This window comes from Fringilla coelebs, assembly GCF_963513975.1.
Source record: "Fringilla coelebs genome assembly, chromosome: 25".
Lineage (NCBI taxonomy): Eukaryota > Metazoa > Chordata > Aves > Passeriformes > Fringillidae > Fringilla > Fringilla coelebs.
The window spans coordinates 1,504,255-1,525,781 of record NC_140051.1 but is presented as its reverse complement, the minus strand read 5'-3'; positions in this window follow the sequence as shown (position 1 = coordinate 1,525,781).

Genomic DNA, 21,527 nt, shown 5'->3' with positions numbered 1-21,527 from the left:
TGAAGGAATGGAAACTGCTCAAAGCAGGAGGTTAAATACAGAATAAAGTGAGGTTGGGTCACAAGCCAATTCTGGGGGTTATTGGCCCACTTCTACTCCTCCATTCATCAGGCAAAGGTAATTTCTTTATTGCAGTAGGAATCCTAACACAAACACAGCAAATGGAGTGAAAACCTCATGTAAATGGAGTGAAAACCTCATGTAAATGAAGTGAAAGCTTCATTTAGGACTCAATTCCTTTGCCTCACCTTTTTCTGTCAGAGCAGAGAGAAGGAAGAGTTGATAACAGGGAGAGGTATTGAACCAACCTTTCCCCTCCTGAATTTAAGTTTAGCTCAGTCTCTGACCAAAGGCTCTGCAAATCAATTAGGGCTGACAAGCCCAGCTCAGGGCAAACGGCGAGGTCTCAGCACTGAGAAAAAATCTCCAGCATTTCTGACCCTTGGGTGGAGTAAAACACTCAGGGCATGAGCAAAACAGAGAAAAAAAATCATTTATTGGTGAGCACGAGAGTTGGAGAATAATCAGCTCCCTACAGCTGCTGGATGGCTTTGGCTGGGATGTGACCAGTTAGAAGATTTTTGGAGAAAAACTGAATTTCCAGCATGATTTCCATCCTTCCTGGGAGGAGGTCCATGGAATTTCTCTGGAGCACCCAAACTTAGGGCTCGTTCCTCCCTGGGAAAATGACATTTGGTGCTGGGGCTCCCCCCCCTTCCCTCTGGTGCTGATCATTCCCATTTATGGGGTTTGATCCCTGTCACTGCCACCTTTTGGGTGCTCACAGAGATGGATTTTGGCTGGCAAAATCCGCCCCTCATCCCCGGCTTTGGAGCTGAGGTGTTTTCATCCCTCAGGTGATGACAAACTGCTGCTTATTGGGATCACTCTGATGGGATAAGGACAGCCTTGGGGGACTTCAAACTTCCATTTCTTTTTAATGGGAGGAACTTTAATAGAAAGGCTGAGCTGCAGCTCCTTATTGCGGTGCCTCAGCACTTCTGGAGCCATCAATTCTCCCCTTGCCCCTCCGTTATTACTGCTGTATCAATTCTTTCTACTTCTCTGAGCACTTAAATTGAAATAAAATCGGGTTTAGGCTTTATGTATCTTTAATATAATGAAATTCAGCTTAAAGTTGTAGGAAAACGCTCCTTGGCATGGAGTCCTCAATAAGTGAGAGCAGCAAGAGGGGAAATGCAGGATTGTGAATCTGGGAGGGGGAAATTCCCAGCTTTGTCTCTGGGCTCCCTCCCTTATTTCAAATCCCCCCCTTTTCCCTGCTCATTCTGCCTGCTGGAGTTCACGGTGTATTTTATCTGGTTTATCCCCTTTTCTCAGCCAAACTGCTCTCCCCACCCTCCTGGTGCTCCTAAATCTGATTTTAAGTGTCTTCAGTGGGGATCACACAGGATCATTTGTCCATGCGTGAGAGTGCCAGCTGCTTCCAGGCACATAAATTAAAAAGGGGGGGGAAAAACCCCAGGAAAAACAGAAATACACGAATTTCACAGGAAGCTATCCAGTGCTCAAATGAGGAGCAGCAGTTTGCAGGGAGCTTCCCGAGCTGGCATTTGTGCATTGCTTGGGAAGGACATCCAAATGTCAATTTACACAGGCAAAGGCACCATTACCAGGGCACCCCGAGGCTCCCAGCCCTCCCTGGCTGCCTTCAGGAGCAGAAATTGAGCAAATGAAATGGCCTGGGCCGGGCTGCAGGATGCAGGGGTCCTCAGCAGGGGCTGTTTGCAGAGGGAAAGGGGAAAACGCTGCCCAGGGCAAGGTGGGAGCTCTGTGGCCAGCTGGGAGCATCAGCCTTGGGTTCTGGAGGGGGTCTGAGGTGTCTCCTGCAGAACCTGCCTCATTCCTCATCCTTCCCAAAGCCTCTGGGCCTCTTCCCTTCCCAAGCTCTTCCTTTCCCGCCCTTCCAAAATATCCAGCTCCCATTCCATGCTCCACATCCCAGCACACTTGTTGGGCCAGCAGGAAAAAAAACCTTTTTTCAGGTTGGGAAAAACCTTTCCAGCAGGAAAAAATGCCCTTCCAGCCCAAGGACAGGGCTTGGAGCAGGGGCTGGGAGGTGTCCCTGCCCCTGGAATGGGATGGGGATCCCTTCCAACCCAAGCCATCCCAGATTCCGTGATCCCCAAGAAGCATCCCTCATGTGTGGGGAATGTGGAGGTGCAAACCCCTGCAGACAGAGCCAGCAGCAGCCCAGGGCCCTGCTCGGGGTGTGGCACAACCAGGGGATGGCAGCTGGGCAGAAATGAAATTACAGCTGCTCCCAGGCACCCTGACCCTCCGAGCAGCAGCACTGGCAGGGGGCCAGGCTGGCACTTAGGGGGAAGGTTCTGGAAAAAACAGGAGGCTGAATGACATTTTTCATGTGAATATCTGTTCCTTCCCTGTCCCCCAGCTTGTCAAATTCAGCTGTGCTCCAGCCCTGCCAGTCCAGGCTTGTATTCCCATTTTCCAGCTGAGTTTTGGGATCGTTTATTAAGCCAGAAACAATTAAATCAAATCCTAGCTGTTAATTATAAGGAAATAAGGACTTATTTCAATAATCCTACTGTTGTGTTCTGCTTTTCTTTTGAACTCAGTTTTTTAATCAGATAGAAACGGGAGCTGGGGATGCTTGGAAGAATCTCAGCATCCAGATTTCCAAGCCTGGTGCCTCTTTTCCTTTAAGCCCTAACCCAAAAGCTTTATTTTTAAAACTGCTCTCACTCTGTGGTATCTCTTCAGAGCTTCTGTTCCATTTGGCAACTTTAGCAGCTCATTAGGGCTTCTTGCTTTTATTTTGACTTGGGTAATGAGGGCTGTAAAGAATTGCCAGTCTACACTGGTGTTAATGAAAACCAGAGTGCAAAGGGCAGAGCTGATAAATCCCGCTCTGAGAAGGGCTGAGAGTGGAGCAGGAAAACATCTCGGGCAGGATTTAGCTCTAAGCTGCCCCAGCAGGGCCCAGCCTTGCCAGGGATGGTTTGCCTGTGGGGATCAAATCAGCGCCCTGGGGGTTGCCCCTTGATTTCCAGCAGATTTGGGGCTCTGGGGCACAGGGACAGCTCTCCCCGTGCCTCCCGTTCTCCCAGGCTGGCTGGAGCTCTGTCCCAGCCTGAGCAGATGGCTCAGCTCCCCCTGAGCCTCCTCAGCCTCCCCCCTTGACTCAGGGCTTTGCTGTTTCCAGGGTGAATTAGGGACAAGGAGGAAAATCCCTGCCCTGCTGCCCCAGCCCCGCTGTCCCCGTGTGTCCCCAGCCCTCTCTCACCTGTCCCACCTGGGTTTGTCCCCGTTGCCATGGCAGAGGATGCAGGCACAGCCTGGCACTCTCTACTGTCACCTCCCCAGCACTGAGCACGTGTGGCTGCCTCTCCTGCAGTCCCTGCACATGAATATTTCATGTCCACAGCCAGGAATGCGTTTCACCAGCCTCAGTGACGAGGGCTGGGCTTGCAGGACTGAGCCAGGCTCAGGGATGGTGTCCAGGCCTGGCTTTTCTGCTCTAACCCCCCTGGCAAACCTGGCCTGGCACTGCCCACACCGCCCTGTGCCCCCGAGCGTTCATCATTTGTCATTCCTGGTGCTCCAAGCCTGGCCTGGCTCCAGAGAGGTCTGACAGAGAGGAGGTTTGGATTGGAAATTAGGGGAAAATCCTGCCCCTGGAATGGATTCCCAGAGCAGCTGTGGCTGCCCAGCCCCTGGCAGTGCCCAGGGCCAGGCTGGAGGTGCCAATGTCCCTTCCAAGCCAGGCCATTCCTCCATCAGGGAGGGTCTGTAAAACCCCCAAGGATGGGAGTGGGAGCTGTCTGGGGGGCTGCTGCTGCTGCTGGGTTTGGCTCCTGCCAGGAGAGCTTTGATCCACAGCTCCTTGGAGAGCACACTTGTTGAGATAACCCAGCCCACAGCTGAGCATCCTCCTGCCGTTCCCATGGCAACGGGATGCGGCTCCATTGGCCCAGGGCCTGCTCTGGGGACAGCAGGGGTGCTGCTGAGGACACAGGCTCGCCCCTGAGAGCTGCTGGCCCCAAACCAGGAGCCCTCCCAGGGATTGGGTGCTGCTGCTTCCCCAGGGAAAAGAGATCTGGGCACCCTTCAGGATGTGAAATTCCATTTTCTGCCACGTTTTAAGGTGTGACATCTGTCCAGAGCTGCTCCATCCCCTCCAAGCCCTGCAATCCTGGAGTTTTAGCTCCTGTTCCCTTCCTGTTCCATCATTTTTAATGCACTCAAACACCAGGGAGCTGAGCTGGTTACAACTCCCCTAAAAAAGAATTTAAACAAACCTGGAAATGTGCTCAGCTCCCTCAGTCAGGGAAAATCCCTCCAGCAATCCCAGGGGTTTTTCCTGGGCTTTTAACCCCTTCCCTCTGCCTGGAATTCAGGAGGTTTTTGGGTCCCTCATCCAGCAATTCCTGGAGTGCTTTTCTCCTGCAGAGCATCCTTCCTCTCTGCTTTAACTCCCTCACTGCTGGCATTAAATCAGGGCTGGCAACCTCTGATTTCAGTCATTAACCTCTCATTAAATCAGGGCTGGCAACCTCTGATTTCAATCATTAACCTCTCATTAAATCAGGGCTGGGAACCTCCCAGAGGTGAAGGGTGGCTCTGAAGAATTCTCTCTTCTCTGGTGGGTTTATCCCACCAGGCAAAAACCCCAAATTTTGCTAGAGCTGGGAGGTTTTTTGGAGTTTTCAGGTGTTTCTTAGGAAAAATCCCAATTTTGGTGGGGAAAGTGGTGAGGTGGAAGAAACAGGAGAGGCCCTGTGACACCCCAAGTTATGTTTGTTGGGCACTCAGCTCAAATATGGCATGGTTGGACTCGAGCCCCTGCTCTGACAGAAATATTGGGATTTATCCCAGCTTGAGGATTCCTTTGTGTTCTCCAAGGAAAAATGGGGGGGAAGAGGCTGGAATATGATCCAGACCCACTCCAGATTTGTCCTGTGTGAGCTGTGTGAAACCCTTCCCTGGAAAATGCCTTTTCCTCCCAGCAGGAATTGTGGTGGAGATGCTGCAGTCTCTGAATTGAGCAGTGACTTGGAGCTCAATGATCCTTCCTGCCCTTAAAAACTCAGGAATTGACCTGGAAAAATTTACCTAAAAATCCTGGAATTGACCTGGAAAATTTACCTAAAAATCCTGGAATTGACCTGGAAAATTTACCTAAAAATCCTGGAATTGACCTGGAAAATTTACCTAAAAATCCTGGAATTGACCTGGAAAATTTACCTAAAAATCCTGGAATTTACCTGGAAAATTTACCTAAAAATCCTGGAATTGACCTGGAAAATTTACCTAAAAATCCTGGAATTTACCTGGAAAATTTACCTGAAAATCCTGGAATTGACCTGGAAAATTACCTAAAAACCCAGGAGTTTGCCCCAGCACAGGAAACTGAGGCTTCCCCTGATTTTTCAGGAGTGTTTTTTTTGGTCCTGGACATTTTTTTCCCCAATTCTTTGTTGTGCTTGGCTCCATCCCCCCACCTGACTTTCCCTTTTGGAATTACCCCCAGGAAAATCAGGTTTGAGGCATTGTCCCTTCCTCCCCAGGGCTCCCTCTGCCACAGTTTGTGCCAGGGAGGGATTTTTACAGTGGCTCCACATTTTCCTCTCCCCCCAGCTGATCTCATCTATCAGCAGGTTTTATTTTAAACCTTTTGTTGGCAAAAAATTTGTAATTTTCCCTGCATTTTCTGTCATCTCTAAAGGCAGGGAGCGTGCTACTGTCCCAGAATTGTAATAACTTATCTCTCCTTGTTGCCTTTGTGTCAGGTGTTATTATTAATCCTTATCAGTCTGTTGAGGGGAGGAAATTAAAAGGTCTGAAGGGACTGAAACTCGGAAAAATTTGTACTTTGCTCACAAGCAGAAGCAAAAGGGAAAAAAAAAAGATTATGTACAAGATTGAGAAGTATATTTCAAACTGATTTCTTTTATTTTTGGAAATAAGCAGTACAGAGGCCAAAAAAAAAAAAAAAAAGGAAACTCTGTCCACAAAAAGGGGAGAACCACAGCAAAGCCAGACAGGGCAATTCAGTCCAGCATTAAATTGCAGAGTTAAATATATTTAACTGCAAAGAAGTTATTTGAAGTTGCTGTGAATAAATAATGGATTTCATTTTCATAAACAACTCATTTTCCTTCACAGAAAGCACCCACAGCAAATGTTGCTCTGAAATTGTTTAATTACCAAGCCTTGCACTGAGTTATTTGCTGTGAACTTTCTGTCTTTCAGCATCTTCCCCTCTCAGATTAAATCTCATTTTCCCACTCAAATGCTGGGGTGTGAATGGAATCAGCACTTTCTGGATTTAGAATGGAACTGGGTTTCTGCATTATTAAAAGGAGAAAAAAAAAAAAAAGGGTTTTTCAGGAATCCTGGAGCTCATTTAGCTTTTCTGTTTCTTGTTTTCAGAAATGCTTTTCAGGGCAAGCACAAGGAGTGGGGTCCAGCTGTAAAAGAAAAAGGAATTTTGCTCCAGTCCCACGTCCATGACCTTGTCCAGCTGCTCATAAAATGGGATTTATTCAACACCATTCCAGGCTTTGACCTGAAAGGTTAATTTTAACCAAACTGGCCAATTTGCCTTTAATGGGATTTATTGGCCCCCAAATAGGAATCAATAGGAATTCTCCATTACTGGGCTTGTAAAACCAGCACTGAAAATAGAAATAAACAGGAATGAGCCGAATCAAGAGAACAAAAGTAACAAATCCAGAGCTGTGCCTGCAGCTGATTCTTTGGGGTTTAGGTTTCCACACCCTGCAGGATTTTGGCGTGGCTTTGGTGACCAAATCCCCTCCCTGCAGTTCCTAAACTCCTTTTTGAGCAGAGTTTCCTGCAGGGCTTTGGGAAATCTGCTCTGTGCCCCAGGAAGGTTCATTTCCAAAGTGACTCTGCCCTCTCCCCTTCCAGGGGTGCTGCCTGGGAGCTCAGCAGCATTTCCCTCCTTGCAAAGGGATTTTTGGGGCTGGTGGAGGGGCAGCCCCAGCTCTGAGGGGAGTTCCAGGGTGGGTGCAGAGGCTCAGCTCTCCGTCCTGCTGCTCTCAGGAATTCCCTGCGTGTCCCAGGGAAGGGGTTTAATCTCAGAACATCCCCTTGGTCAGGACTTGAGGCTGCTCCCTGTGGGGAAACAGCCAGCTCTGTCTGCAAAAGCAGCCATAAAACATCCAATTAAATCCTCTCCCACCAGAATGCTTTAAAAGCCCTCTGTAATTTTTATTTTTTTTTTCCCATGGGGAAAGATATCTTCTTGCTGTCCCAGAGCTTCCAGCTCCAGCCTCATTCCAGACACCCAACAGGGTGGAAAATGTCCCAGCCTCTCACAGAGCAGGGACAGGATCTGTTCTCTTCAGATCAGCTGCAGGTTTGGCTTTCAGTGGCTGCAGCTCTGGGGGCTGAGCTAAAGGGGTTTATTTTTCCACCCAGACATGGATCAGACAGTGCTGAAGCCAGGACATTCTCTCAATAGAGCAGGAAGTGTAAAGCACTTGATGTGTGAAAAGAAATATTAATATTTGAGCTAAAACTCATGGGGGAAAAAAAAAATCTGATAACCAGAAACAGCTTTAGATGTGGATTCTTTTTTTTCCAGGCTGAACTTGCAGGAAGTTTGGGGGCTCTGTGTTTCTTGCAAAGGCAAAAGGAAAACACTGAGAGCAGCTCAGGCTCTGCTGGGTTTGGGATGAGGGTGTTTGATCTGGGAAGGGCTTTGCCAGGCTGGGCTCAGAGCTGGCAGCTCTGGCAGGGCAGAGCAGCTCCCAGAGCACTGAAATCTGCTTTTCACCCTCCCTGCTTCAGAGGGAGCTTCCCCTGCAGGAGGGTCCCATCCAGCTGCTGGATCCATGGGGGATTTCCTTTGGACATTCCAGGGCTGGAGAGCCCCACAATCCCCACTGCTCCTCTGCTCTGCTGCAGACTGAGAGCATCTCAAGGACCTGAGCACAATCCCAGCGGCTGGGGGTGAGGAAATGTTGGATTTTGGGGTGCTAATCCAAGGCTGAGTGCCCCTCCTGCCCGTGCCACCCCAGGTTTGTGGCAGTGGAAATTGAGTTTCCTCATCCCTGCCAGGGTCTGGCTGGGGGCAGCTGCAGCAATTTGGGGGTGTCTAAAGGAGGCTCAGGGGGGACTTTTCCCTCCCCAGCTCCCTGACAGGAGGGTGCAGCAGCTGGGATGGGGCTCTGCTCCCAGGGAACAGCAGGAAAAGGGAAACAGCCCCAGATTGTGCCAGTTTTCCTAGAAATTCCCATCCTCACCCTGTGGGCTGGCATAGGGAGCCTGGCAGGGAGGTGAGGGCAGCCCAGGGGAACCCTGCCGCTTTTATCTCCTTCTGTGAACCACAAAGAGCTGCAGTGAAGGTGCCACTGCTTTCCCTGCTGGAAATGTGTGCTTTCCCCTCTGAAAAATCTGTGTTTTCCTGTCTCCTCCCCTTTCCCCGTCACTCCTGCCACTCTTCACACCTCCATTTGCAGCCTGGCTAAATTCCCTGGTGACAAATCTCCTCTAAACCCTGCTCTTAAACGTCTCCCCGCTGCCATAAATCCAGGCTGAGGGGTGTAAAAAATGCCACACCAGGCAGCAAAACGGGGAGATAAGGGGCTGAACAAGCCCCCAGGTGTTTGATCATTCCTCACGTGCTGCCAGAGCAAACACACCTTTAAAAAGAATTAAATGGACAACGTGTCCTTTTCATCTGCTTTATCTTGTCTGCTCCCAGCCGGGAGATTCAGAACTGGCTCTGCTCGGGCCTCGTAAATTGTTTCTATTATTCATGATTAAAGTCCGGAGCAGAAGGTTCTTGCATATATCAGCAGACACTTGTTAGAGACATCCTGATGTTATTAAGACATAGATTCAGCCAAAGGTCGTTAGGAGAGCGTCCAAATGGAAACATCACACGGGAGACAGAGGAGAAAATTGGGGCTGAATGTAAAATAGGAGAGGGGAAACATCACAGCGGGGCAGAAAGGGGACAGGGGGACAGGTTTGGGGCAGGGGAAAGAGGGAAGAGCTTCAGCACATCACCATCCCCTCCTGGCGGAGTTCAGCCCCCAAACCCCACCCAGTTCAGCCCCAAACCCCACCCAGTTCAGCCCCTAAACCCCAGCCAGTTTGTCCCAAGCACATTCTGAATCTAAAGCCACACTAGAGCTCATCCCTGTGTGAGAAACGCCAGTCACTTGTTTTTAGAATTTAAAAAGTTTAATAGTAATGAAATGGTTATAAAAATGGCAGTATCATTAGAGTAATAATAATTTGGACAATTTGGATGAGGACAATAGGAGACAATAGAAACAAAGAGTTATGGACAGTCTGGTCCCCCATTCTGGGCAACACAAGCCCGAAAAAGGCCCCAGGTTAACAGAGGATGAACCCTTAAAAGCAGCAGCCTGTTGCATATTCACACAGCTCACACATGGTGCATCAATTCCATTCACACACAGGATTCTGGCTGGGCAGTGCCAGCTTCTTCCTCTGAGTCCTGACAGCATCTTCAGGGCTGAGTGAGGCTGGAAGAAGTTCGTTTCTTCTGATAATGGGGCAATAAATTCTTTTTCTCTGAAAGATTGAGGTGTCCTGTGGCTGCCAGCTCAGTGTGAGTCCTTTCTCTAAAAAATAAAGTATCTTACACAGCATAGTTTCTATCTTAACATTATAACCTAAAACTATATATAACCTAAAACTCAAACCTAATCACACCTAATAACCTTATAACATTGACTTATCACCTGAAACTGTATTTAACACACTACTTAAGAGAATTAACACAGCATCACTTTCTAACACAACACATATAATATTCATTTGAATATTTGTGAAAAGCCAGTCATAAAATACCCATTTTTCACACCTGTTTCCCACAGCCCCCTCCATGCCTGGCAGGAATATCCAGATGTTCCAGAGCCTCTCTCAGGCTGTGCCTGCAGCTCCAAGCCTCAGAGTGCAGCTGGGGGCCTGGATGAGGTGGGAGCTGCTGCTGCTGCTGGCCCAGATGAGCCCTCCAAGCTCTGCCAACCCCTCCTGCTCCAGCTGGAGGTGCTGGGAAAACAAAGGCATTGATTCATTGATGGTGCTTTAATTGGAGCAGCTCCAGGGCAGGAATGGCTGCAGCTCCCAGGGATGTCCAGGCAGGTGCATTTGTCACTTTGGCTCGTTTGGAGATCCACAGGAGGGGTCTGAAGGGGAAATTAAGGGTACTGAGGGGTGAGGAGCTGAGCCCCACATCTGGGGGCTGAGCCCCACATCTGGGAGCTGAGCCCCACATCTGGGAGCTGAGCCCCACATCTGGGAGCCGAGCCCCACATCTGGGAGCAGCTTCCTGCCTGCCAAGCCCCTCCTGTGTGTGGGTTGGGATGTCTGTGTCCCTGAGAACAGGTCCTGGCAGGGATGGTGTGGGATGTGGGACTGGCACCGTGTGCTCTGTGCTTCAAGAGTGCCAGCATAGCTGCACCTGCCTTGTCAGGGCCTGGGGTCAGCCCAGAGCTCAGGAAGGTATCAAATATTCGTGATTCTGTGGTAGGGCCTGTTTTGTTACATCTCATCAGAAAGGGGCCACAGACAATGCTGGCAGTGGGGTGGTTGTTAATTCTCACCACAACACCTGGGCCAGCACCACCAGGGCCTCAAACCTGCCTTCTTATTCCAGAAATGTTTGTTTATTTCTGTGCAGGGAGAAAGTCCAGGAAAGTAGATAATGTTGCCTTTTTAACAGGGAATGGGAATCCCTTTCCTTTTTGGTGTTTTTTTTTAAATTTAAATTATAAAGTGCTGTTGAGATCCCACCTCCCTGGGAGCACTTCTCCTCCTGGTGGGGGCAAAAGCTGGGCTGGGTCTCTGTTCCTAACCCAGCTGCTTTTGGCTCCCTGGACTTTCTCCCTGGCTGGTTTTAAGGCCCTGGTGGAGCTGGCCCAGGCCTTGTGGTGAGAATTAACAAGCACCCCACTGCCAGCCAGCCATTGTCTGTGGCCCCTTTCTAATGTGATTTAACAAAACTGCCGGCAAGTCAAAATTAATGCAAATGAGTGCAAATTCACATATTCCAAAAGGATTAGAATATCATTAATGTGGGCATTAAATATTTAAACAATATCTCTATGAAAGAATTATGAGCTTTCAAAGCTTGTCTGTGTTTTATGACCACATTAAAGCAGTTGTAATGACATCTTCTATGCTGGGACTTGGAATTATCCTTTTTTTGAAGGCTCATCGTGGCCAGAGCCCCCAGTGTCCCCCCAGGTCGTGGGTGTTGTTTTCCTCATCTCTGGGGGTGTGGGGGAGGCTGTGAGTGTGAAACCCAGGCAGCAGCACTGCAGAGCCCTGCAGGGTGATCCCACCTCTGCTCCAGTCAGAGTGTCCAGGCTGGCTGTTTGTCTGTCCCTGCCCAGACAAGGGTGAGATGGGTTCGCTCCCCGGGCTCCAAAGGACCAGGCTGGACTCTCAGGTTCAGTCTCCAAGGTTCTTTATTATTTCTTATCTACAAAGTTTTCCTTTCTGCCCAGCTGGGGTCTGACCAGCAAGGCAGCCCAAGGCACTCTGACTGCTCACAGGGCGGTCACATCCTTTTATAACAAAGACTACATAAATCATATTTATCTTCTGTCCCCAATACTGATCATTTTTATTACCAAGTGTACCTTCACTAAGAACCTATCAAAAATATCTGTGTCACACAGAAAATGGAAGACATGAAGAAGGGACAGTGGGGATCAAGGCATTTATTTGAGTGGCAAATGTGAAATTAGGATGAACTTTGATACTCCTGGCAAAGGCTCAGCCTATCCTGAGCCTGTCAGGCCTTTCCCTGGCTCGCCATGAGAACAGCAGCTCATCAGGAGAACTGAAAGGATCCAAATGTAAAATTTAAAATGTAAAATGGGATGGTCCCAACACCCACAATGATGGTTTTAGGCCCAGGAGGGCTGTGGCAGGCAGGTCTGCAGCGGGATCTGAGCTCAGCTCTCCCCTCCTGGTACAGAGCACTTCTCCTGTGCCATTTCCAGCAGTGCCATGTGTGCCTAACAAAGGGATTAAAATTAGAAAACCGAAGGGAATCAAGTGCATGATTCCTCTCAGGGAAAGGAGAGGGGAGTGAAGAGCCCACTTGTGTGACTTAATGTGTTCTTTAAGGAGCTCTCTGGCACGGTGGGGAGGATTGCTGGGAGGGAGCCACGGATCCAGAGGCAGGGGGAAGATCCTTGGTGATGGCAGGGAATTGTTCCCAGGCTCTCCAGCCTCTGCTGGAGGCACTCAGCTCTGCCAAGGGCTGCGAGCTGCCAGTGGGAAGTGCAGGGAAGCACAGTGGGCTGGCATGATTTCCCAAAAACTCTGTGCTCCAAGCTCTGCTCACAGCTCCCTGGTAGGGTTCAGGTGAGATGGGCTGGGATGATTTCCCAAAAACTCTGTGCTCCAAGCTCTGCTCACAGCTCCCTGGTAGGGTTCAGGTGAGCTGGGCTGATTTCCCAAAAAATCTGTGCTCCAAGCTCTGCTCACAGCTCTTGTAAAGCTTCAGGGGAGCTGGGCTGGGGTGATTTCCCAAAAAATCTGTGCTCCAAGCTCTCCTCTCCTCACAGCTCCTGTAAGGGTTCAGGTGAGCTGGGCTGAGAAACACTCTGTGCTCCAAGCTCTGCTCTCAGCTCCCTGGTGGGGTTCAGATGAGATGGGCTGGGATGATTTCCCAAAAACTCTGTGCTCCAAGCTCTCCTCTGCTCACAGCTCCTGTAAGGGTTCAGGTGAGCTGGGCTGAGAAACACTCTGTGCTCCAAGCTCTGCTCACAGCTCCCTGGTAGGGTTCAGGTGAGCTGGGCTGATTTCCCAAAAACTCTGTGCTCCAAGCTCTCCTCTGCTCACAGCTCCTGTAAGGGTTCAGATGAGCTGGGCTGGGATGATTTCTCACACACTCTGTGCTCCAAGCTCTGCTCACAGCTCCTGTAAGGGTTCAGGGGAGCTCAGCAGTCCCTGACTGAGAGCTGGCCCTGCAGTGAGCCAGGGCACCAGGACTGGAAGGTGTCCCTGGCTCCCTCCCAGCTGGGGGGTTTCCATCAGTGCTCCTTTATTAAGGAATGCAGCTCTTGCTCTGCTTTTGGGACCCTTTTCCACAGGGCTGCGGGGTGGGGAAGGGAGCAGCAGGAAGCTGGGCTGGGTGCACAGGGAAATCCTGGGCTCTGGAATCCTGGCAGCAGCGCTGGAAATCTCCCCTTCACCAGCAGAGAATTTCCTTGTGCTGCTTCCAAAGGCAGGGCTGGGCTGCTCGCCCTGGAACACCACAGAGGGGTTTCTGTGGGGCAGGCAGGGATCCAGGCAGGGATCCAGATGGATTCAGACCCTGCAGCACTCCCTGGTTTCACTCCTGAGTGCAGAACCCACCAAGCTGAGCTGTGGAACCTGCTCAGGGATGGTCAGGCACCGTGGACATCAGCCCTGTGACTAATCTGATCCATCTCGAAATGCATTCCTTGTAATCAGCAATCTGTTTTCTCTCACTGCAGCCACCTCTACGTGACCAGGACATGATCTAATTAAATGCAACATATTAATGATCCCCTACATGGATTTGTGACCCTGTCATGAACAGCAGAACTACACCACAACTCTGCTGGGTTTGGTTGGGGCTCGGATTTTAAAATTATTTGCTCAATTTAATGGCCAAATAATTAATGATGAATCCGTGTGTGATGCTGCTGTAAAATCCTCGATGAGCCCTGCGAAGGACACCCCTGAGAAGGACACCAAGCTCAGCTAAGGTGGCAGAAATGATCATTAATTCAGCTGGTGCAGGGGTGAGGGTAGGTGGGAGGCTGAGCTGGAGATCTGTGCCTGCTTTGCCAGCTCCAGCTTTCCTGTTTTGTTGCCTCATGCACAAAAACAGCCCCGGGGAGCTGGGGGATGGAGCAGCAGTGACACCTGAGAGCTGCAGTGATTTGCTGGGATGTCAGCCCTGAGATTCCCTGTGATCTGCTGCAAACCTCGTGGCAGATTAAAGACACAGACTGGGAAGTTGGAGACAGAGCTGGCTGCAACTTGAAACAATCCCATAAATATTTATTTGTGCACAGCTGCTCTCGTGGGCGACTTACAAGGGGACTCCATCCCCCTTCCCTTTTGATTTGTACAAGTCCCATAAATTGTCATTTTTTTTGACCACTGCTTTATTTAATAGCTTGGTTTCAAGCTAGACATGAGGAAAAGCTGTTCAAGGAACAAATCAGTGGGTTGGCAGGAGTTCCTCACGTGGAGGGAACAGACTTTCCCAGCAAGGGGTGAGTGGGGGCTGACCCTGCCTTGGGGGTCCTCCTCCAGCCCCTTTTCGCCCCAGTTCTGAGGAATCTGTCAGATGCTTGTGGGATTTTCTCAGCTGTTGGTGTAGAGTGAAAAACCCAGGCAGGGAGGGGTTGGAGCCTCCACAAAGTTGAAGTGGTTCCAAGGAGCTCTGGATGCTCAGGAATTGGTTGCTTTGCTGCTTTGAGCAGGTATTTGATACATATATGTATAAAACCAGCAGATAAATTGGGGCAGTGCACGCTGCCTTGGCTCTGCTTTGATCAGGGTGCAGCTCCTCCACAGCTGCCCTGATTAAATCAGAGTGAAAATAAATTGAAAGGGCTTCTGTCTGATTTGTGAGACTTCTTCAGGTGTTAAGGGGAGAGCAAAAACATCCAAGGAACCAGGAAGAGAGGATTTACCCTTTCATTGCCAAGGAAAACTCCTGCTAGCACAGAGGGCAGAGAGTGGAGGGAAGGAACTGTGGGATTTCAGTGTTCAGGTAGCCAAGAGGAAAAACTGAGGAGAAACTGAGGAGAGCACTGCAGAATCATCAGCACCATGTCCTGCACGGCTCAGGAAGGACAACAAAGCCATTTTTCCCTGTTTTTTTAAAGTTTTTCCAAGCTTTCTGGTATTTACATTCTTGTAACGAACTTCCTCACACACTTTACGTAAATAATTTATTGGTTTGCATTCTTTTATAGAGGAAAAGAAATTTTATAAACTGTTGGTTTGTCCAGTGTCATTGGAGAGGTGGTGGCACTGCCACCCCCCAACCCGCTGTCACTTTTAAAGATCTGTACATTTCTAGGTTAAAATCTTATTAAAGGTTTTTAACACAACAGGGGGGGCTTGGGAAAGGACAGAAAGAAATGGCAGGGAGGTGAATCAGGCAGGAGCATCCTCAGAGTCCTTGGGGACAGCTCAGGCAGGGCCCTGTCTGCACTTTGTGCTGCTGGGAGCTCCTGCAGGGCAGGAGGAACATCCCAAAATTTCTGCTGGTCAGGGAGGCTGGGAGGGTTGACAGGAGACTTTTCCCTCACTCCCTCTTTCCACATGGCTGGCCATGCCTAGATCCCCTTCCAGAGGGGATTGGCAGCTCCTGTCCCTGTCCCAGCAGTGCCACCCAGCCTGGTCCCTCCCAGCAGCCCAGCTGGGCCACCCAGGCTGGCAGAAATGCTGCTTTCCCTGCCTATTCTGCTGTATTCTTATTTTCCTGCCTTATTCTGCTATATTCTTATTTCCCTGCCTTATTCTGCTATATTCTTATTTTCCTGCTGTATTCTGCTGTATTCTTATTTTCCTTCCTTATTCTGCTATATTCTTATTTTCCTTCCTTATTCTGCTATATTCTTATTTCCCTGCCTTATTCTGCTATATTCTTATTTTCCTGCTGTATTCTGCTCGGTGTCCAGAAAACTTTGAAGCATCAGAATAATATAAAGCAATATAAAAACCATTTCCTTTTCACTCCCTGCTGGCTCCTTCCCCCCATTCTGACCCCGATTGGTTTGTGGCACTCTGGGATGGACAAACAAACCCAGATCTCTTTGTTGGCTGCTGGAAAACACAAGCAGAGCCTCAGCACCAAAATAAGCAGAGATTTCACTGCAAGAGGCACGAGACCTTTAGGGGATGCTGCCCCTGGGGAAATCTGCTCAGCAAGAGGCTTTATTTTAATGTGAAATGGAGGAACAAAACACAGAATTGGAGCTTTTTGGTAAACCTTGCACAGGGCCCACAGCCCAGCTCGCTCTTTTTGCAGCCTGCCATTCTTCATGCCCCAGATTTGCTTTTTCTCAATGGGTTTCCCGAGATAAAAATGTGCATTCTGAAAGGAAAAAAAAAAAAAAATTGATCAAATGAGTATATTTCTGCTTTGTAACCAACCAGGCTCCCTCAGAAGTCTCTTTTTAAAATGAGCAGCACATTTCAGGTGTGCAGCTGAATTCCCTGAATTTCCCAAAGCTGCTTGTCAAAATTACCAAGGCAATGCGAGCAGGCCCATTGCAGTAATTGGATTATCAGACAAAACATGCAGAAATCTCTGGGTTTCCTTCCCCTCCTAAGAACAGTTGTTCCTGAAGCTTTTACTGCTGCATTCAGTGAACTTTTGCTGAGGTTCAGGGCTCTGAGCAGAGCAGCAGAAGCTGCTCAAGTTTCCTCCAGCACCAGGACGATTCCAGAAAAGCAAAGGCAGAAAAACGTGAGGAAAAGCTGTCTTGGAAACGAGGCCAGGTCTTGATTGCAGCCAGTGGCTAAAAGGGGAAGAAACTTGGACAAAAACCCCATCTGGGAGCTGCTCAGTCTGCATTTTCAGGCAGACTTGCACGTTGCTCCAATCTCTGTTCTTCCTGCCTTGACCCCACATCAAACTTGGCAGATGTGTTTGGGATCAGCGAGGAACAGAGCCTGGAGCTTGGAAAGCTCCTGAATAAAGCCAAGATGTTTTCTTTCTTTATTTTATTATTGGTATGAGTAGTGAGGAAAGGGCAGCTCTGGAGGGGGCTGGAGGTGAGCCCTGATTTCCACATTCCTTGGGAAAACACCCACACAGGGGCCACACAGCCAGAACACCCTCTCCCTCCTGAACCGCCCATTCTCCTCTCCCTCCACACCAGGCTCAGCCTTTCCTCCCCTCCAGCAGTGAAGGCAGGGCTGGGGAGAGCTGGAGAGCAGGAAAATGTGACAATAAATTGGTTTTTTCAGGGTTTGTGCTGAGAGGACAGGCGAGGCTCTGCCTGGGAGCAGCTGATGTGAGAACTGCTCCGCTGCAGCCCTGGAAGCAACCTCCCCTCTGCTCCTGGGAGCCCACCCTGGGAAGGGAAAAATGGCTTTGCTGTCCTTCCTGGGACATGCAGGACATGGTGGTGATCATTCTGCAGTGCTCTCCTCAGTTTTTCCTCTTGGCTACCTGAACACTGAGATCCCACAGTTCCTTCCCTCCATTCTCTGTGCTAGCAGGAGTTTTCCTTGGCAATGAAAGGGTAAATCCTCTCTTCCTGCTTCCTTGGGTGTTTTTGCTCTCCCCTTAACACCTGAAGAAGTCTCACAAATCAGACAGGTGGGGCTGTGCAGGGTGCAGGTGAACAGCAGGGTCCAGAAGGCTCCTCCAGCTCAGGAATGAGAGGAACAGAGGATTTGTCTTTCCAAGCCAGCTGTGGGTCTGCTGGGGGATAAAACCAGCACTGGGAGAGAAAAGGAACAATGGGAAGGATTCCACTGAGTGATGAATGGAAAAAGAGATTTGCTTTTACAAACAAACTTTAGATTTGCTGAGAAATGAAATTAGACATTGAGAGATGAAAGAAACAATGGGGAAGAAAAAAAAACCCTAAATTCCATAAGAATTAAAAATGCAAAGGGAGGGTTGTACATTAGAGGGAAATCTTTGTGATCAGGTGTTCTGGGGAGTCTGAACCTCTCAAGTACCTCAGAAATGGGGAAAACCCCCTAAATTCCATGAGAATTTAAAATTAAAAGGGAGGGTTATACATTAGAGGGGAATCTTTGGGATCAGGTGTTCTGGGGAGTCTGAACCTCTCAAGTCCCTCAGAAATGGGGAAAGAGAGAGGGGAAATGTGGCTGGAAATTGGGATGAAAAGGAGGCTGCACCCTCCAGAAATTGGAGAGACCCCAGGGGATGCCCCATGGCCTCTCCTTGATTGGAATAAAGCCAAAGGGCTCCTCTGCTCCTTTTGGGACATCAACCCCTGCTGTTTGTGGGTGAATTTTCCTACCAGAAATCAGCCACCCCCCTTGGGAGGAGAGCCCCAAACCCCCCCAAACTGGGCAGGGACAAGTCCTGAGCCCCAAATCCCGGCTGAGGACGCAGAGGGGAGCAGAGCTCAGCCAGCCCTGCCAGCAGCACCGGGCAGGCTCCGAGTTTGTTTTCCCCGCAGGGAATCTTGGCTGTCGCCACGTTTGGTGACTGTGCTGAGCAGGCAGCCCGGAGGCGGCCCGGGTGATACCAGGGTGCTAATTGCCTGTGCCAGGGCTCAGCACAAACATTCTGCCGAGCACCGGGGGGAACGGGGACCCGGGGAATGTGTTTACCAGCCGCAGAGCCCCGGAGATGCTGCTCCTCCTGTTGCCATGGCTACCGCACTTGTCTGACAATATCAGCGGGAAAATGTTCACATCGATTTCTCCCCCCTCCCCTTGTTTTCCCTCCGAAAGAAAAGATGATACCTGGGAATTAAATTAATCCCTGGGCTGGCTGCAGTTGTGTTTCCAGCACAGCTCCTGGGGGTGGGTGCACAGGGATGGATTTTTCCCTTTTTCCCTGTTTGCCACTGCTCCTCTCCCCTTAACCCTTTGCCTGCCATAGTTTCCAGAAGCGGGGGCACTCAGGGGTGGGGGAACAAGGATTCCCAACTAGAGTTTTTGTGTGTACTGGGAGGTGGCCATGATTTATTGATTTATTTAGGGTGAAATTTCCCAGCAGTGCTGTTTCATGGATGCTCTCGTTGCACTTTCTAACTCCCATTCCCACCAGGGCAGCTGGGAATGAATGCAGAGAGCAGCACTGAGCTGAATTTCCCGTGCTGTGAGGAGAAATGCAGTCCCAGGAAATGGAGCTTGGCCCCCTGACCTCGTGAATGTGATGCTCACTCAGGTCTGAGGGCCCAAACAGGAGTGTCCCACTTTCACCTCTCCATCTTCTGCAGTCCCAGAACTGATTTGAGCCAGGCTGGTACAAAACTCCTCAGGTGTGAGGCACTGGAGCCTGCAGGAGAGATGGAGAGGGACTTTTCACAAGGATGTGCAGGGACAGGGCGAGGGGGATGGCTTCAGAGTGCCAGGGAGGAGGTTTAGAGGGGATATCAGGAAAAAATCCTTCCCTGTGAGGGGTGGAGGAGGGAAGGGTGGTGCTGCTCTGGCACAGAGGGGAAAGAACCCAAGAGGAAGCTTAATTCCTCCTCTTAGCAGTTAAAATAAATTTTTCCTCTTGGAATCTGAGAATGCTACAAGCTCCCAGCACTGAGCAGGGAGGAAGGAAACTTGCAGAGTGCCAAAGGCTCTCAGTCCATCCCCTGACAAACTGCAAAATAACATTTGTATTTCAAAAATAGCTTCCCTGATCCCCTCCCCAATTCAGGGGTTTCATCTCTGCAGCTCATCCTGCAATGGGAATGGGGGAATTGAGGGGGCCCAGAGCTGAGGACGGGGTTGCTTAGCAATTCCTGGGAATCGCTGCTCAGCCCAGATGAATGCAATGTTCCTGCCACAAACCGGCACAGAACTTCTGAGCATCCCTTCATTGTTCCAATTAAACCTTACACATCCCGGGCTTTTTGTTTTTTCCCTTAATTTCTGTCCTTCAAAGCTTTCTGTCCCTCAGTCTGTCCCTCCCACGCTGAAGAACTGAGGCAGCAGCCCAGGATTCCAAACACATCGGTGCCGTTTTTACCTTTGCCGGCTGCTGCAGCAAATGAAGATCACCTGCTGGTGATAATCCCCCTGCCTGGAGGCTTAATGATGCCATGAACTCTGCAAGGAGAGTTTCTGGCGCTGGATCCAATTATCCAGAGCTAAAGATGACTCAGGAAGGAGAGGGGGATGATGCCAGGCTCCTGTGTCATTCCATGGCCTTTGAACGGGAGGTGCCATAGATTTCCCTGCAAAATCAGCTTTAGGCAGGCAGGGCTGAGGGCTGGGGGGGATTTCTGATTCCCCAGGCCAGTGAGGGGCAGTGATGCAGCAGCACCTGCAGAAGGGGCACTCTGGCACGGCTGATCTCAGCCCTGCCTGCAGAGCTTCCTCCTGCCCCTTCTCTCTGCTTTCCATTGGCACTGCACAACTGAGCCAGCCCTGCAGCCCCTCGGGCTGGGTGCTCTGGGACAATAAGAATTGAACCATCCCTGCAGCCCCTCGGGCTGGGTGCTCTGGGACAAGAAACCCTGGATGGGAGCACGGGGTGCAGGAGCTGGGGCAGCTGGGGAGCACTCCCTGCTGCTCCCAGGGGAGCTGGGGCTGCTCTCTGGCCCCAGAGAACAGAACAGGGGTCCCAAAGGAGCTGGGGCTGCTCTCTGGCCCCAGAGAGGTGACACTGGACAGAACAGGGGTCCCAGGGAAGCTGGGGCTGCTCTCTTTGGCCCCAAGCAGGTGACACTGGACAGACCCGGGTGCCCAGGGGAGCTGGGGCTGCTCTCTGACCCCAGAGAACAGAATAGGGGTCCCAGGGGAGCTGGGGTTGCTCTCTTTGGCCCCAAGCAGGTGACACTGGACACACCCAGGTGCCCAGAGGAGCTGGGGCTGCTCTCTTTGGCCCCAAACAGGTGACAGAGAACAGAACAGGGGTCCCAGGGGAGCTGGGACTGCTCTCTGGCCCCAAAGAGGTGACACTGGACAGACCCAGGTGCCCAGGGGAGCTGGGGCTGCTCTCTTTGGGGCCAAACAGGTGACACTGGCCAGAACAGGGGTCCCAGGGGAGCTGGGGCTGCTCTCTGCCCCAGAGAGGTGACAGAGAACAGAACAGGGGTCCCAAAGGAGCTGGGGCTGCTCTCTGGCCCCAAACAGGTGACAATGGCCAGAACAGGGGTCCCAGGGGAGCTGGGGCTGCTCTCTGACCCCAGAGAGGTGACAATGGCCAGAACAGGGGTCCCAAAGGAGCTGGGGCTGCTCTCTTTGGCCCCAAGCAGGTGACACTGGACAGACCCAGGTGCCCAGGGGAGCTGGGGCTGCTCTCTGCCCCCAAAGAGGTGACAGTGGCCAGAACAGGGAGCCAGGGGAAGCAGGGAGTCCTTGTGACGGCCAGCACAGCTCCAGGAGCCGTTTCCTTGCCCTTTCCCACCGCCCAGGCTGCGCTCAGGAGCTCCTCATCCCCCTGGGCAGCTGCTGGGCTCCACAATTGTTTTCTTTCTCCTCAGCAGGTCCCAGGGAGGCTCCCAGGGAAGCCCTGGGCTGGGGGGAGGCTGCTGGCCCCTGTGACAAGTGACATGATGGAGAAAATTGCCATGTCAGCCCTGATTAGGGACAGCATTTCCCTGCCTGCCCCGGCCTGGGAAGGGTCCCTGGGAGCTGGGAATCACCTGGAGCTGCTGTCCTGGCTGGGTGGGGATGCGGGGAGCACACCCAGGGCAGGCTGCTCCAGCCTGGGGGGTTTTGGAGCCCATTTTCGTGCTTGACCTGCTCCTCACCCCTCCCTGTGCCAGGAGACAAGGGAACAATGAGCTCCTTTCTCAGCCAGGGTGCTGGGATATTTTTGGCTGCTTCCTAGGGATGAGATCACGGAGGGAACTCGGGGAAAACAATTCCTTTCC